The sequence below is a fragment of the Kogia breviceps genome, chromosome 2 (assembly GCF_026419965.1).
Source record: "Kogia breviceps isolate mKogBre1 chromosome 2, mKogBre1 haplotype 1, whole genome shotgun sequence".
NCBI classification, from domain to species: Eukaryota; Metazoa; Chordata; class Mammalia; order Artiodactyla; family Physeteridae; genus Kogia; species Kogia breviceps.
Window position 1 is genome coordinate 41515103 of NC_081311.1, and position 15548 is coordinate 41530650.

The 15548-nt window shown below is 37.6% G+C and overlaps 1 pseudogene; it reads right to left on the reverse strand.

The window, feature by feature from the left end:
• Window positions 1-3251: 3251 nt before the first annotated feature.
• Window positions 3252-15548, reverse strand: part of LOC131750312 (type 2 phosphatidylinositol 4,5-bisphosphate 4-phosphatase pseudogene) — a 31196-nt pseudogene continuing 18899 nt past the window's right edge.

Here is a 15548-nt window from a genome sequence, read left to right on the forward strand (position 1 = left end):
CTGGTGGGAGCATTTAATCCATTTACATTTAAGGTAATTATCAATATGTACGTTCCTATTACCACTTACTTAATTGTTCCAGGTTTGTTCTTGTAGGTCTTTTCCTTCTCTTGCATTTGTTGCCTAGAGAAGTTCCTTTAGCATTTGTTGTAAAGCTGGTTTGGTGGTGCTGAACTCTCTCAGCTTTTGCTTGTCTCTAAAGGTTTTAATTTCACCATCAAATCTGAATGAGATCTATGCTGGGTAGAGTAATTTTGGTTGTAGGTTTTTCTCCTTCATCACTTTCAATATGTCCTGCCACTGCCTTCTGGCTTGCAGAGTTTCTGCTGAAAGATCAGCTGTTTACCTTATGGGGATTCCCTTGTGTGTTATTTGTTGTTTTTCACTTGCTGCTTTTAATATGTTTTCTTTGTATTTAATTTTTGATAGCTGGATAATGTGTCTTGGTGTGTTTCTCCTTGGATTTATCCTGTATGGGACTCTCTGTGCTTACTGGACTTGATTAACTATTTCCTTTCCCATATTAGGGAAGTTTTCAACTATAATCTTTTCATATATTTTCTCAGTCCCTTTCTTTTTCTCTTCTTCTTCTGGGACCCCTATAATTCGAATGTTGGTGCATTTAATGTTTTCCCAGAAGTCTCTGAGGCTGTCCTCAGTTCTTTTCATTCTTTTTTCTTTATTCTGCTCTGCAGCAGTTATTGCCACTATTTTATCTTATAGGTCACTTATCCGTTTTTCTGCCTCAGTTATTCTGCTATTGATCCCATCTAGAGTATTTTTAATTTCATTTATTGTGTTGCTCATCGTTGCTTGCTTCCTCTTTAGTTCTTCTAGGTCCTTGTTAAATGTTTCTTGCATTTTTTCTATTCTATTTCCAAGATTTTGGATCATCTTTATTATCATTATTCTCAACTCTTTTTCAGGTAGACTGCCTATTTCCTCTTCATTTGTTAGGTCTGGTGGGTTATTACCTTGCTCCTACATCTGCTTGCTCCTACATCTGCTGTGTGTTTTTCTGTCCTTTCTTGTGCTTATCTTGCTGTGTTTGGGGTCTCCGTTTCGCAGTCTGCAGGTTCGTAGTTCCTGTTGGTTTTGGTGTCTGTCCGCAGTGGCTAAGGTTGTTTCAGTGGTCTGGTGGTTGAGGCTGGATCTTGTCTTTCTGGTGGGCAGGTCCACATCTGGTGGTGTGTTTTGGGGTGTCTGGTGCCTTATTATGGTTTTAGGCAGCCTCTCTGCTAATGGATGGGGCTGTGTTCCTGTCTTGCTATTTGTTTGTCATAGGGTGTCCAGCACTGTAGCTTGCTGATCGGTGAGTGAAGCTGGGTCTTGGTGTTGAGATGGAGATCTCTGGGAGATTTTCGCCTTTTGATATTATATGGACCTGGGAGGTCTCTTGTGGAGTGGTTTCCTGAAGTTGGTTCTCCCACCTCAGAGGCACAGCCCTGATGCCTGGCTGGAGCACCAAGAGCCTTTAATACACACGGCTCAGAATAAAAGGGAGAACAAAAGAGAGAAAGAGAGAAAGAAAGAAGGAAGGAAAGAAAGAAAGTAAGAAAAGAAAGTAGGAAGGAAGGAAAAGAAAGATAAAATAAAATAAAGTTATTAAAATAAAAAATAATTATTAAGAAGAAAAAATTTTTTAAATAAAAAAAACAAAACAAAGAAACAAACCAAAAACGGGACAGGGCTTCCCTGGTGGCGCAGTGGTTGAGAATCCGCCTGCCGATGCAGGGGATACGGGTTTGTGCCCCGGTCTGGGAAGATCCCACATGCCGCAGAGCGGCTGGGCCCATGAGTCATGGCTGCTGAGCCTGCGCGTCCGGAGCCTGTGCTCTGCAACAGGAGAGGCCACAACAGTGACAGGCCCGTGTACCACAAAAAACAACAACAACAAAACCCCCCAAAAAACCCCGGCATGGTCAGAACCCTAGGACGAATGGTGAAAGCAAAGCTATACAGACAAAATCTCACACAGAAGCATAGACATACACACTCACCGAAAGAGAAAAAGCGGAAAAAAATAATATATCTTGCTACCAAAATCCACCTCCTCAGTTTGGGATGATTCGTTGTCTATTCAGGCATTCCACAGATGCAGGGTACATCAAGTTGATTGTGGAGCTTTAATCCACTGCTTCTTAGGCTGCTGGGAGAGATTTCCCTTTCTCTTCTTTTTTCGCACAGCTCTGGGGTTCAGCTTTGGATTTGGCCCCACCTCTGCGTGTAGGTCGCCTGAGAGTGTCTGCTCTTCGCTCAGACAGGACGGGGTTAAAGGAGCAGCTGATTTGCGGGCTCTGACTCACTCAGGCTGAGGGGAGGGAGGGGCATGGAATGCGGTGCGAGCCTTCGGTGGCAGAGGGCGGCGTGACGTTGCACCAGCCTGAGGCGCACCGTGCGCTCTCCCGGGGAAGCCGTCCCTGGATCCTAGGACCCCATCAGTGGCGGGCTGCCCAGGTTCCCGGGAGGAGAGGAGTGGAGAGTCACCTGTGCTCGCACACAGGCTTCTTGGTGGTGGCAGCAACAGCCTTAGCATCTCATGCCCATCTGTGGGGTCCGCCCTGATGGCCACGGCTCGTGCCCGTCTCTGGAGCTCCTTTAAGCGGAGCGCTTAATCCCCTGTCCTCGCGCACCAGGGAGCAAAGAGGGAAGAAAAAGTCTCTTATCTCTTAGGTAGCTCCAGACTTCTCCTGGACTCCCTCCCGGCTATCCGTGGTGCACTAACCCCTTCAGCCTCTGTTCACGCAGCCAGCCCCAGTGCTCTCCCTGAGATCCAACAGAAGCCCGAGCCTCAGCTCCCAGCCCCCGCGCGTCCTGTCGCTAAGCAGACAAGCCTCTCGGGCTGTTTATTGCTGGTCGGCACGGATCCTCTGTGCGGGAATCTCTCCGATTTGCCATCTGCACCCTGTTGCTGCGCTCTCCTCCGTGGCTCCGAAGCTTCCCCCTCTGCCACCCGCAGTCTCCGCCCGTGAAGGGGCTTCTAGTGTGTGGAAACCTTTCCTCCTTCACGGCTCCCTCCCACTGGTGCAGGTCCCGTCCCTATTCTTTTGTCTCTGTTTATTCTTTTTTCTTTTGCCCTACCCAGGTACGTGGGGGACTTTCTTGCCTTTTTGGAGGTCTGAGGTTTTCTGCCAGCGTTCAGTGGGTGTTCTATAGGAGCAGTTCCACGTGTAGATGTATTTCTGATGTATTTGTGGGGAGGAAGGTGATCTCCGCATCTTACTCTAACGTCATCTTCTCTTCTCTCCGTCTCACTCTCTCTGCCCGGGGAGAAATTCCACCGGCAGGTTTGGGTGACACATCTTCTTTAGCAGGTGGCAGCCCAGCAACTCCCGGGCCACCGTCCCCACGACTGTCGCAGCTTTGGCCGCCGGGGCCCCTCCTGAGCCGGCAGCCTCAGTGAGGCCGCCCTCCCCTCCGGCTCCGGGGCAGTTCCGTGACGGTGGAGGGAAGAGACCCCGAGCCGGGAGTTCCAGCTCTGGGGAAACACGGGCACCATTCTGGGCGCAGGGGGTGGGACTGCTCTCTAGAGCATTTTATTTTTAATCCATTAAATGTTACACTCAAGTTTATGTTTCTCAGAAAAACATAATGATCAATAATTTTAAATTGTCCATCAGATTTAGGAGTTTTTTTCATTGGTGTGGAGTTCTGAAAGTATATTGTTTATTTTAGAGATTTAGTGATTATATACAACTCTCTTTGACTGGCATTGATGGGTATGGATGCTGTGCATCATGAGAGAAAGGAAATATGTTGAAACCAGGTCAAAGTCAAATATTTAACAAGAGGAAAAAGGGAACAAAATCTGGTGGGCTATTACTGGGGGGTCATTTTAAACAGCTCAGAGAGAAACATCAGTGCTTCATCTTGCTCAGATATTCTGTCCCGTAATGACCTCTGTGATCTCATTTTTTACTTGGACTTCTTTAGTCTTGAAACCTTAGTGAACTCACTACAAACATGTGACCTACAAGCCAATTGTACTCGGGTTATAGACTCCATATAGGGAGCTCTGATCATTTTATGATCTTAGTAGCAAAAATGCCATATGTTCGTATTATGCTTTAACTTTTCTAAAAATCGTTTTTTTAAAGCTGTTGTATTGTCATCTCCAAAATACATTAAATATGAATACTTAACCCCATTTAAAAATATTAAAAACTAGCTTTAGAAATTGTTAAGAGGCAGATAACCTATTGTGACTTATTTTTTCAAGTTTTTAGACAATTGTAATGGATTCAATCTTTGGGTATCATCATGTCTAGGTGATAATTTGCCAGTGCAGAAATCAAATGTTATTCCCCAAGGTCAAATTAAGTATATATTGCTATGGAATAAAACAACATTTAGGTCACTAATCCATTTGGAGTTAAAACTTGTGTATGGTATTAAAAGGAAAAAAATTGTGCCATTTGCAGCAACGTGGATGGACCTAGAGACTGTCATATAGAGTGAAGTAAGTCAGAAAGAGAAAAACAAATATCGTATAATATCACTTATATGTGGAATATAGAAAAATGTTACAGATGAACTTATTTGCAAAGCAGAAATAGAGATGTAGACGTAGAGGACAAACATATGGATACCAAGAGGGGAAGGGGAGCTGGGATGAACTGGGAGATGGGGATTGACATATATACACTGCTATGTATAAAACAGATAACTAATGAGAACCTACTGTGTAGCACAGGGAACTCTACTCAGTGCTCTGTGGTGACCTAGATGGGAAGGAAATCCAAAAAATAGGGGATATATGTATAAGTATAGCTGATTCTCTTTGCTGTACAGCAGAAACTAACACAGCATTGTTAACCAACTATACTCCAATAAAAATTAATTTTAAAAAAGAATCTCTTTGTAAAATAAAAAAGGTTTAAAAAATATAATTTTTAGAACAACAACAACAAGAAAACTTGTGTATGGTGTAAGGTATGCATCTAATTATATCTTTTTCCAAGTGACTACCTGGTTGTTCCAGAACCATTTATTTAAAAGTCTATCTTTGACCCTGTAATTTGAGATGTCACCTTTTTTGTATATCAGATTTTTGAGATGTCACCTTTTTTGTGTATCAGATTTTAAGGTAATTGAGTCTATTTCTGGGCTTTCTATTCAATTCCACTAGTCTATTTTCTGTTTGTACTCCAGTACCACCCTGTTTTAATCATAGAAGTCTTATAGTATGCTTTAATTTCTGGTAGGGCTGGTCACCTTTTCTAGTTGCTCCTTTTTCATGTTTTTCTGGCTATTTTTGCATGGTTTTCTTTCCATATGCACTTTATGACAAACTTCTTAACTCTATAAAAAAGCTTAATTGTATTTTTATATACAAATAAGCATGAAATCTATAAATTAAGGACAACTGACATCTTTATAATGTTTTGTCATCCTATCCAAAATTAAGAGACATTATTCCACTTGTTTCAATCTACTTTTATGTCTCTCAGGAGTGTTTGAATTATTTCTTATACGTTTTGAACACTGCTTAAGTTTATTCTTCAGTATTTAATCTTTTTCTCAATTTTAAATAGGGCTTATCTAATACAGTTTTCTCTAACATTGTATCTTTTAATTAGTTATTCTTTTGTGTATGAAAGCTATTGATTTTTGCATAGTAATTTAAAACAGGAATTCTGCTTGTACCTATAATAAGGAAGAAGAGATGACTATAATGAGCCTGAGAAATTGTGGCCTAGGTAGAAAGAGGATAGTGGACTCTCCAAGAATGCTCCCATTTGGGTACCTGCCCGCTCTGCTGAACAATTCTTGGGGTGGGAGGGCGATGCCTCTCAAATTCTAATATGCATCTGAATCTGCCTGGAAACACTGACATTTCTAATCTGTGAAACAAGGGGTTAAAAAAAAATTTAGTATATCAGAGATAACTCCTGTCCAATTTTTTTCCCTTTATCCAGGACTAGGATGTCAACAAGTTTTACTTGATTCCAAATGATTCTATCACAACCTCAAGTGCAATAAGAGAGGAAATAAAGGAAATTGGTATGAATATATTTGAATTTGGGGTTAGTTAAAAAATTTATTCTATGCTGAATAAGAAATATATCTTAAAACAAACTTCTTCAGTAAATTTTTCATGTACTAATATGACTACTGATCCTAAGACACATACATTGATTACTGTGTTCCACACACTTTTCTGAGTGTTTTATACATGTTTACTAATGCACTATTTACAACAATTATATGAGGTAGGAGCAATGAATGTTTTTATATTACAGACAAGGAAACTGAGTCATAAAAGGTTAAGTATAATATTTCTTCAATTCTAAGATGCAAATATTTTACATTTTAAAAATTTTCTAAATAAGAATGTTTCTCACAATCAATGGCTTCCTCTAATAGCAGTAAGCCAGGGTTCAGTCAGGTTATTTTTACGTCTAACTTGCTCAACTCTGTTTGTTATATCTGGGGCCATAAATGGACAACTGCAACAATTTGGGTTTCAATCAGCAAGTCACAATGTCTCTATGTGAGGAAAGAAATATGAGTTCTGGTTGTAATCTTAAGGTTCTTAAAGTTACTGATTTAGGTCAGGTAACTAGATGATAAGCTTAAAAGATGGAAATTCTTACACAGATGACTTACTGAGAGAGTTTCCTCAAGAGAAACTACCAGGGGCATAAGAGAGGCTGTATAGAATACTGCAAGGAGCTAGTCTAGCATGTGGTTACATGGCAAGACTAGCCTTAGTCTGTATCCACAGGGAATGCTGAAGTATAAATAATATCAAGAGGTTGTCCTGCCCAGGGTCAAGGAGCTGGAACTGTTATATTGTGTACCCACAAGTCCTTGTACATGGAGTCACCCCAGGGCATCTCTGTGCTAGGGCTCTGTCAGCTCTGTCAGCTGAGTTTAATCTTTTGGAGAACAGCATAGATGCGAGCTGTGAGCAGTCAACACCCTCAAAAGCTGGTGGATGAGTACACTTCATAGTAAAAAAGATTGTGTAGGGCTCCAACAGCATTTGTTATGGTCACCCTCTCGTATGATCAAGAAAGCTCCAAAGTCAGAACTTGCATTTTGGTTGGCAGCACTAGTAACAATATGCAAGACAGCCCCAGATAGAATAATGGATCACACTTTTAAAGAAATGCTGTATCCCCAATGTTCTTTATGGCACAGGTGACACTATTATATGGAAAAAATATATATCTTCTCTAAATCTAAAAGTGACTCCCCAAATTCAGATTCTGAATAAAAAGCAATTACAAATATATCACAAATTTATTTTGCTTATATTTCCTTTATGTCTATGTACAAGAAGACATGTAATACAAATCTAAATAAGACTAAAAGATCTATTTAAAAAAATTAAGAATAAAAATGCAAAATAATTAAAAAAGTCATATGATATATACAAACTCCTCCCATCCTCCTTGCTAACCCTGTATCTTATATAGAAATCTATATAATGTCACAACTTAAAATCAGTGTCATCTAATATTCATGAAATATAAGGATTTCCCCTAAAATCACAGACCTTAAAGAGTGGTGGAGTTAAGTTTTGAACTCAGGTCCTATGGAGGAAGAGTCCTTGAGAATAATATACAGTCCCTTGCTTTGTGTGATGAATACATTTTCTGTTTTTGAAATAAACTGATAAAAATTACATTGAGAGGAATTTTGCAAACCATCTTATTAGACACATATATAATGGAGTGAAATTACTGTTACATTTTATAATGCTGAATGGTAACAAAAGGAGACATCCCACTGTGTGAACCAGTCCTGAATGAAATGATGCATGCATAAAAGCTGAGCTCTTGGCACAACATGGGTCAATAAAGGGGCAAGCTCTCAGGGACTAGGGGATACAAGGGCATCAGAATTAATGCAGAAGTTAGCATCAGGAAATAAGGAAATACACAATACTGCAAACATGAGAAACCAGTAACAAAAACAATTTTTGAAAGTCGAGTAATTTTGTTTTAATTTACAAAACCTTTTAGTAATTTCCTGTCATTACGCATCACATATCCTGTGGGAAACTCCGAATATAAAGATAAAATGATTAGGTAATTGTCTTTAGAGTCATAGTAATAAACAAAACCTACTTTTATGTGAGGTTAAAAAAAAGGAAAATCCTGACAATGTGACCGATGAAACAATGATATGAGATCTATGTTGCTGTGCTATGGGGAGAAAATAGATCCCAAACACTCTTGCACTCCTTAATCACACTGATCCATTCTGGGCTTCATTGTACCTCCTAGATGCCATGTGCCATTGGACAAGACTTATATTTAACAAAATTATTTTATAGCTTAAATTTATATGCTTCAGCATACTCCATGAGTTAGAATATTGCTACTGATTCTTTCAATATACCTGAAAGAGAAATTCAGGTCAATCATATGCAGAGAAGGAGCATCTTTGAATACTTTCTCCCAAAACAAAAATCTATGAAGCCTCAAATCTGGGAAGGGTCACACAGAAGTGGGGTTGCTCCTTCTCCTATAATTGCCAGTAAGTTCCTGATTCTAAAGAGGTCAACCTTTCAATGTTAGTTACATGTTGTGACCTAAATATATTTTCCTGTGGCTGAATAGGTGATTTCTGCTGCAGCATATCTTTTTCACAACCAAGTCGCTTCTCTTAGAAAACATATAAGCATGTACACACACACACACACACACACACACACACACACACACACACACACACACACACCCCTTAGCTGCCTAACCAGAGTTGACTCTGCAATTTCTATAAGCCCAAATTCAGTTATTATCATCCGTGTTAGGTGTTATTTTCGTTACTGCAGTTTTCTGCTATTTTAATCTTCAACTATTGTTGGCAGTGAAAGATGGAGAAATAAGAATGTATGGGGCAATTAAGTCTAATCTGATCATGACTGCTCATGTGTATAGTGGTGCTAAACCATCATTATTTTTTTCTATTTTACTCAGCAGTGAGGTAGGAAATGAAATTTGAGTTGAGGCTTTCTCTCATTCATTTGAACACTAGGGAAGAAAATGACCAAATCACTAAATATTGTGGTTTGGACAGAGTATTAGGTGAACTGTGAACAGAAAGAGGTAAAACTGTAGTGGAATTATTCTACTAACTGTCAAGCTAAGCAATTTTAAGAGGATAGTCATGTTTTCAGAAAACTAGAGAGTAGTTTATTTATAGGCAACTTATTAGGGAAATAGCCTAAAGGGTTATTCTTAGAAAAACTCTGAAAAAACTAATATTCTACTCTATTATATCCCTGTCTCTCTTTTGCAATTCTTCTTCTCATGATGTTCAGGGCTCTTGACTATCTCCCTCCTCCCCTCACACACCTCTGTTTCTTTAAGAATGTCTAAGCCCTCACAACTCGGGCCTTTCATTTTTATTTTGTCTTATTTTTGTTAACATTTATTTAGCACTTAACTGTGTGTCAGACATGCAGTAAAAGTTACACATGATATATGCCCCTACTTGTAGTAGACCTATTATTCTGAATGCTAGTGGAATATGACTGGTGTTATTTAATGTTATTTAACTTGTTTAAGATCTACAGACAAGTAAGTGATGTTACCTGAGATTTGAACCAAGGTCTTTCTAAGTTCTGACCTTGTATTCTTAACAGCTATATATTCTTTCCTGTGTACAGTAGTGCTAGACAACATTTCTCTCCCTCTTCCTTTTCCTATTCTTCCCTTCTTATCTTCCTCTTCCTCCTTCTTCTTGAACATCTTTGTCATTTTCCTCCCACTAAATGCTCGATTTCCATGCTTGCCAACCCAGTATTTAAAAAGACCTGCCAGGCAGCATAAATGTTTGCCCACAGTTTCCAGATTTATATTTCCTCTGTTCATGAGATCAGAAGATTGAGACTGAAACCACTTAGTCCCAGTTGCAAGTTCCCGGGAAAAGAGCCTAATTGTTTGGAGATGCCAAACTCTTTCTGCAGATGAGATTTTTCTTTTTGTCCTCCCTTTCTTCCTTGGTGATTTGAGCCTGTTTTTTGACGTGTTCCTCTTCCCAGCATCTCATTCAAGCCCTTTTCAATTGCTAAATTTTCACATAAATATGGTTCATTGAAAACCCTCAGGACAAATTTTACTATCTGTGCCAAAACCTGAGGCCAAGCCCTACTGGTTTATCACTGTTCCTCTCCTAATCTTATCTTGGCACACTTCTGAAATTATCTTTCTTCTTGAGTTTCAAGACCATCCTTGAGTAGAGAAGAGTCATGATACATTTCATAAATCCTGCCTACAAATTCAGACATTTGCAGATTATGGATTTGCTCATCTGGAAGTAGTATATTGGAAGCTGGGAGCATCTGACTCTGTCATTACATCTAGGCTTCAGTCCCTCAATGAAAATAAAGAAATTCAAATGTCTAAGATTCTTTTTAGTTCTACTTTCCACATACAGTGTATACGTCACATGTATTCTCCTTTCATGATCTGCTTCTTTACTTGACAGCTGGCCTGTTTTCACTATTCCAAACACTCATGGGGATATCTCAATTTGGGACGAGTAAATTTTCAACAATCAAACCTTAATAAAGAGTAAGAGCTACAAAATATATGCACAATGAAGGGTGTATATTATAAGTTGATAGTGAAGGCTCATAATCAAATTCAGTTAACAAAATGCATTCATAAAAGCTGAACAGTTTACATTTTATATATATACTGTATTTATATATAACACATAGCAGCTTTCCCCCATCCCATTTTATTTTTATCCTCCAAATTCTGGAGTTCACTTTCAGTTTTATTTCCATCCCTTCCTAGGTCTGTCCTGCACACATAAATCACTGGACTAAATATCTCTCTCATTTCTCAAAGCTAGCCTTCACAGAGAGCATTTACTCTATTCTGGAACCAGGCAGAAAATCTTATCTGACTTCCACGAACAGAATTCTTCTATTAATGCTTTTAGAACCTGACAAATTGTGAGCCAGTTACTGATTGTCTATTTCTCTATTTCTCAATGAAACCATGTTTTAGGACTTTTGCTTATTCCACTGAAACAAAACAAAAACAAAAACAAAAACAAAACATGTTTTAGGACTTTTGCTTATTCCACTCTGCACCTTATTTAACAAAGGAATTGAACTTTCTTCAAGCAGTATTTTATAAAACTAAAATATAGTCTCACAAATGCCAAACTAATTGATCTCTCAGTTTTCATTCATTCTTTATATCTGCTGCTGGAACTAATTAAAATAAAATAAAGTGGATGTTGGGAGTAAAAGGGGAGCTGAAGGGAATGGCATAGTGAGAGCAGTCATTTATAATAAATTAGGTTGCCCTTCTGGTATCATACTTGACCTGTATAGTTGTGAGTTAAGGACGGAGGTATAAATGAAAGGAGCACATCAAGAAACCTCAGGTATAAGAAATCCTGAGAAACCACATGTCAGGATAAAGTCTCATGATAAAGACAGATGAGGATTCAGGACAGCAGGAATCCTGAAGGTAAAGAAATACTGGAGGTATAAATGTAAAAAAAATGCATCTACAGAACTTACATGATGAAAACTACACAATATTATTGAGCATAATCAAAGATGATATAAATAAATAAAGAGGTATATCTTGTTCATAGATTGGAAGACTCTACATACTACAGATGGCAATTCTCCCCAAATTGATATAACAGGTTTAATCTCTGTCACAATCTCAGCAGCATGGGCAGTTGCTGCAGTACCATTTATTGAAAAGACTTTCCTTCACTGAACTGTTCTTGAACCTTTGTAAAAACTGAGCTGGGCATATTTGTATATTTCTATTCTGGGATTCTCTGTCTTGTTCCTTGATCTATGTTAGATAATAGATCTATTATCAGAGTATCTATTCCTCTGATAATAGCACATAGTATTAATTACTGTAACTATAAGTTGTGCAGAAAGAATACATCTAAACCTGTCTCACAAGCAATATGAAAACTAACTCAAAATGGTTGACAGACTTAAATGTAAAATGTAAAAGTATGCAAATTTTAGAATAACACATCAGAGAAAATCTTTGACATCTGTGGTTTGGCATACAGTTCTTAGACTTGAAACCCAAGATGATCCATAAAAGGGGAAAGTGATATATCAGACTTTATCAAAATTTAAAAAATTTACTCTTCATGAGACCGTGTTAAGACAATTAAAAGACTGGCTACAGAATGAGAGAAAATCTTTGCGAACAACATAGACCATAAAGGACTAGTATCTGGACTATATAAAGAATTCTCACAAGTCAGTAATAACAAAACAAATTATCCAATTAGAAAATGGGAAAGGACATGGAGAGAGATTTCATCTGAGAGGATATACAGATGGCAAATAATCACATTAAAAAATATTCAGCATCATTAACCTTTAGAGAAATGCAAGTTAAAACCACAATGAGAATTATCTACACACCTATCAGAATGTCTAAAATAAAATATAGTGACAACAGCAAATAATTTCAAGGATGTGGAGAAATGGAATGATTTATACATTGCTGGTAAGAATGTATGATGATACAATCACTCACAAAACATTTGGCAATTTCTTATAAAACTAAATATGCAACTACCCAGCAACTACGCTTTTGGGTATTTATTGCAGAGAAATTATGACTTATGTTCAAACAAAAATCTGTATATGAATGTTTATAGCAGTTTATTTGTAATAGTAAAAAATTACAATCAGTCCAGATGTCTTTTAGTGGGTGAATGGTTAAACAAACTGTTACATCCATCTTGCAGATTAAGACCCAGCAATAAAAGGAAATGGACGATTGCTACGCTCAGAAACTTGGATAAATATCCAGAGAATTACTAAGTGATAAAATTGTTCTATCAATTTCAAAAGATTCATATTGTATGATTCCATTCATATAACATTCCTGAAATGATAAAATTATAAAAATGGAGAACGGATTAGTGGTTGTCAGAGTTAAGAAGGATAAGGTTGGGAGGAAAATGAATGTGGTTTCAAAAGGGAAATATTAGGGATCCTGTGATGATAGAAACATTCTGTATCTTGACTGAATAGATTTCAATATCCTGGTTGTGATATTATACTATAGTCTTTAAAGCCATTACCCTTGGGGGAAACTGGGTAAAGTGTACACAGAATCTCTCTGTATTATTTCTTATAATTAATTGTCTGTGAATCTACAGTTATCACAAGATGAAAAGCTTAATTAAACATTAAAAATATATATCCAGAACAGGGAGATAGAGTATGCATCATTTTTCACATTTATTTATGTATTGAACACCCTTTTTGGTAGAACATCTGAAGGACTAGTTTTCAGCAGAATCCCACACATTCTGTTTATCATAGGCTCAATCAAAGACAAAAACATAAGAATGGGTATGGTTTCTTTCCTGAACTTTTTCAAGATGAGCTTTTCTCAGGATTCTGTTTCAGACATCTACAGAAGACTGGCAGATTTATTTGTACAAGAAAGTGAAAATGATAGTAGAAGGTGAGATATTCCAAATTCTTTATGGAATTGATATGTAAAAGGAGGTTGATTAGCAATGGAAAAACTAAGGCAAATCATACAGGCCAAAGACTTAAGAGAATATTTGGATTGGCATAGAGTGGGGCAAAATTTCACTGTACAAGGGCATCAGGATGTAAGTTATTATTGCTGTGTTAACACTAAGGGTAGCTCGAAAGTGCAAGCCATGCAGTTAAAATCCAGGTTAGTTGGAATGTATCTGCTGAATTGAACAAATATCTCAGAAGGGAGTACGAGGAGTGAAAACCAAGTGAAATGAAAGCTGAAGAGAACACTGAAATATGGGATTAGTTTATTTAGTGGATGCTATCTCAATCAGGTCCCAGAGTCCAGAGGGCTACGTATGTCTGAAAGCTGAGCTTGGTATAGATAAATGACACCATCCATTCATATTTTATAATTACAACAGGGATAATGATATTAACAGTAACTATCTTTAAATGGATGTTTAATGTATATGAGGCATTGTGATAATGCCTTTAGTTCATATCATTAACACTGTGATAACTGATTAACTTTAGTTCAGACCTATTATTGTTCCACTTAGAGGACAGTATAAGTAAGAGCTATAGAGACCAACTTGCCTAAGGTGCCTGAATCAGTAGATTTGTAGAAGCTCACAAGTAGAGATTTTTAATAGCCAATCAGTAAATATGAAATCCAAGTTAGTCATAGTTTGTGATGAAAATGGTTAAATGTTGGGTATGTACAGAAATCTGGTCAACTATTGTCTTATTTTGCCTGTCCTTATTTCTATCATATACATACCAGAAATCTTTAACTATGATTTTTAATGATGAAATTCGGGGAATGGGAAAGAACTCTTTCAAATTAGAGTCATGAGCTTATTTTCAAGTTCTGTCACTTACTAGTGATACAACGTTGGGCAAGACACAGACTCTCTGAGTCCCAGTTTTATCATGTGTCAAAGGATGTAATAATACCTGCATTACACATTTGTTGAGATCATTCATGTAAATATCTAATATTACCACTACCACCATCATCATCAACATTATCATCATCATCATTATTTATCCTACCCTTTGTATTATCTTCTTTTTATAACATCATAATTTCTATCAAACATAGTAGCTTTAAGTTAAATCCTATTGTCCTTTTTAACTTCTTCTGTATACATAGGTCCTCATTTATCATGAACAAAAAAAGGTCTCATTATCATTCACTGAAAATATGAGTTTCCTAAAAACAAAAATACCAACAACCTGATACCCAAATTAAATACTGATTACTTTTGAATTGTTACAACAGGACTAGCACATTATTAAATGCAGCAGTTAAGAGGCTGTCAAGATCTTGCATATTTCATCTTTCCAGTGTTCTATAATCACTGATGGTCTGACTTCTAGCATCTAAGGGCAGAGTGAAGAAAGAAGACTGTTGCTCTGATGATGAAGTGAAAGGTCATAGAAACTAGTGATTTCTAGAGTTTTTATTGTTTGGGAAATTGTTGTGGTTTCTGTGGACCTGGAAGGCTTCTACTCAAAATGTCAGTTGACTATTTGTTTTTTGGTCATTCCAAAGCTGCAATATAATTGCTGATGAGTGAAAAAGAAGAGACAGTTTGATTGGTTGGATTTCAGGAAACAGGGAATGTTCAAGAGTGACTGGCCATGGCAGGTTTGATTCACAGCACTAGTAGCATGATAAAAAAATATTGGGAGATAGAATTAGATCATTATGTATAATGCAAAAAAGGATTAGAGCAATCTGTGGACTCCTGTTCCTTATCATTTGTTGAAGCCTCTCCTAGCATCTCTCTATTTTCTGTGTTAGACAAGTATTTTCAAAGGCTTTTCAGAATATCACAAAGAAACATGGCTTTCTCTTAAATTCAGAACCCATGGGATTTGCACTACAAAAATTTTACTTCAACTATGCATCATTGTTGTAGTAGGCAGAAAAATGGTCCCCCAAAGATGCTCACATCTTAATCCCAAGAGGCTGTGAATATGTTACTTTAATATGAGAAAAGAGAACTTTGCTTATATGATTAAGTAAAGGATCTTGAGAAGGGGAATTAACCTGGATAATTCAGATCTGCCC